General features: G+C 43.3%; 1 pseudogene; it reads right to left on the reverse strand.

Annotated features, from left to right (window-relative positions):
- Positions 1–2381: 2381 nt before the first annotated feature.
- LOC126485379 (5S ribosomal RNA) lies at positions 2382–2499 on the reverse strand (annotated as a pseudogene).
- Positions 2500–3068: the final 569 nt, after the last annotated feature.

The following is a 3068-nucleotide window of genomic DNA, read 5'->3' on the forward strand; positions in this document are numbered from 1 at the left end:
GGAGTTGAGTACATGTCTTTGTTCCTGTATGGATGTTTGTGTCCCTCCAAGGCAGCCATGGGCTGCACCACATTCCAGCTGTAGCGCTGCAAACTCGATGACTGTGGTAGATCAATATCACTGCCCAAAGACCGCTATATCAGAGGGACTGTTCTACGTGAGGGCACAATAGTGGGAATTGTCTGATGTCACAAATCTGAAGCTGACGCCCGTCACGTCAGTTGTCCCATGCATTAATGTCCAGTGAAAGAAGTTTGGTCAAAAATGCCAGTTTGCGTCATTTAATGGTGTACTATCCGTTACGATTATACACTATGTGGTAAAAAGTATCCAGAAACGTGGCTGAAAATGACTTACAAGTTCGTAGTGCCCTCCATCTGTAAAGCTGGAATTCAATATGCTGTTGGTACACCCATAACCACGATGACAGCTTCCACTTTCGCAGGCATACGTTCAATTGGATGCTGGAAGGTTTCTTCGGGAATGACACCCCATTTGTCACGAAGTGCTGCACTGAGGAGAGTTGCCGATGTCGGTCGATGAGGCCTGGCCCGAATTCGGCGTTCCAAAACATCCGAAGGTGTTGTATAGGATTCAGGTTGGGACTCTGTGCAGGCCAGTTCATTACAGGGATGTTATTGTCGTGTAACCACTCCGCCACAGACCGTGCATTATAAACAGGTGGTCGATCGTGTCGAAAGATTCAGTTGCCATCCCCTAATTGCTCTTTAACAGTGGGAAGCAAGAAGGTGATTAAGACATCAATGTAGGCCTGTGTTGTGATAGTGCTAAGCGAAACAACAAGGGGTGCAAGCCCCCTCCATGGAAAACACGACCACACTATAACACCACTGCCTCAAAATTTTACTGTTGGCACTACAAACGCTGGCAGATTACGTTCATCGGGCATTCGCCACAACCACACTCTGCCATCGGGTAGCCACATTGTGTTCACGCTCGTTACACCACGTGAGGCGTCGTTTGGTATTTACCGGCGTGATGTGTGGCTGATGGGCAGCCGCTCGCAAGTTTTGTCACCTTCCATCTAACTATCATAGTATTTGCAGTGGATCCTGATGCAGTTTGGAATTACTATGTGATGGTCTGGATAGATGTGTGGCTATTACACATTAAGGCCCTCTTCAACTGTCGGCGGTCTCTGTCAGTCAACATACGAGATCGTCCTGTACACTTTTGTGCTGTACATGTCCCTTCACGCTTTCACGTCACTATCACATGTAGGCATGACAATGTATTACTGTTTTTTATGTTGCTTTGGTAATACTACAACAATTTCATATCTTTTGATGCAGTATTTTGTAGCTGATCTTCATCTACAGTGACTTCTACAATACATTCAATTTTTGCGCAAATAATACGCAACAATGGCTTTTTAAACTGACAGTTCGCTAATATTCATAGGCACCAGCACGTGTCTTGTGTGGTGTTGGGATTGCTACATTCTCGTAGAAGTATTCGATTATTTCAAATGTGTCGAGTATATTACATAACATGTGGAATATTAATGCTATGACTGCTTCTCACAAAGATACGAGTATATTGATCCTGAGGAAATGTATTCTGTAAATATGACTTGTTTAGGATTGTATCTTTCAATGATCTCTCAAATTCTTCACGCAGTATTAAGTCTCTCATTTAACCTTCTTTATCTTCTCTTCCCTTCCCACAGCAATGCCTTCAAGATTATTTCCTTCGTACAGCCATTCTACATTTACCTTCGACTTACTAACTTGGCGTGAGCTTCACATCTGAGGTCTTGATGAAACTGCTTCTCTTTTCTCGAAAGTTTATTTACAGTTTCTATACGGAGTATCCATCTTTCACATACTGATGCACGCTTCTGTACTTGTATATTTCTCCTGCAGTAATGTGACACAACGACATACACCGCCCATGTAGAATCTTATCATAGCCAGCTACCTGCATACAGTGTTTATTACATTCAACAGGACAGGCGGCTCTTGAGTGTGTCAGCTACCAGTTTTAACCGAGAATTATCACTACCTTACAAGCGACGCAGTATTACGTGCATTTTTATAAATTATATCGAATCTTATCGCTACACCAAATGGGATGAAACGTTTTACAATGTTTCGTTATGCTAATAGCTTTCGGCCATGTTAATTAGAAACTCATGTCTACAGTCCTTTAAAAAAAAGAACTCCGTCTTCAGGCCACAAATGGCCCATCGGGATCATCCGACTGCCGTGTCATCCTCAGCTGAGGATGCGGATAGAAGGGGCGTGTGGTCAGCACACTGCTCTCCCGGTCGTTATGACGGTTTTCTGTGACCGGAGCCGATACTATTCGGTTGAGTAGCTCCTCAATTGGCATCACGAGGCTGCGAACACCCCGAAAAATCGCGACAGCGCATGGCACCCCTGATGGTCACCCATCCAAGTACCAGCCACGCCCAACAGCGCTTAACTGCGGTGATCTGACGGGAACCAGTGTATCCACTGCGGCAAGGCCGTTGCCACAGTCCTTTAGGAGATACAACAAAATCGAACAAATCGCAAAATTTAGAGTTTCACTGAGAAGTTCAGAAGATTTTGTTAAATCTTAGTGAAGAAGTCTGATGATATATTTAGCCTTTCATAACACTTCTTTTGGAAAAAATGTATGTAATAATTTTATATTTTAATAGCCGACCTTTGTAGCCGAGCAGTTCTAGGCTCTACAGTCCGGAACCGCTCTGCAGCTACGGTCGCAGGTTCTAATCGGGCCTCGAGCAGGGATGTGTGTGATGTTCTTAGGGTAGTTAAGTAGTACTAAGTCTAGGGGAGTGATGACCCCAGATGTCCCATAGTGCTTAGATCCATTATATTTTGTCAAATACTGCCTATTTGCCTATTTCAAATAAGTGTTTGAGTGTGTGAGAGAATAAATATGATATGTATGTGACTTTGGAATCTTTGGAATTGTAATTCCGTGCTTAAGATCGAGAGAACATGGATATATTTTTATTTTAAGTCAGTTACGTAGGGGAAGCTGTGACTTGTGAAGAGGCTAATTTAGTGGGATTTGTAATCAAAATACTTAGTTCA

The sequence above is a fragment of the Schistocerca serialis genome, chromosome 6, assembly GCF_023864345.2.
Source record: "Schistocerca serialis cubense isolate TAMUIC-IGC-003099 chromosome 6, iqSchSeri2.2, whole genome shotgun sequence".
Classification (NCBI taxonomy): Eukaryota; Metazoa; Arthropoda; class Insecta; order Orthoptera; family Acrididae; genus Schistocerca; species Schistocerca serialis.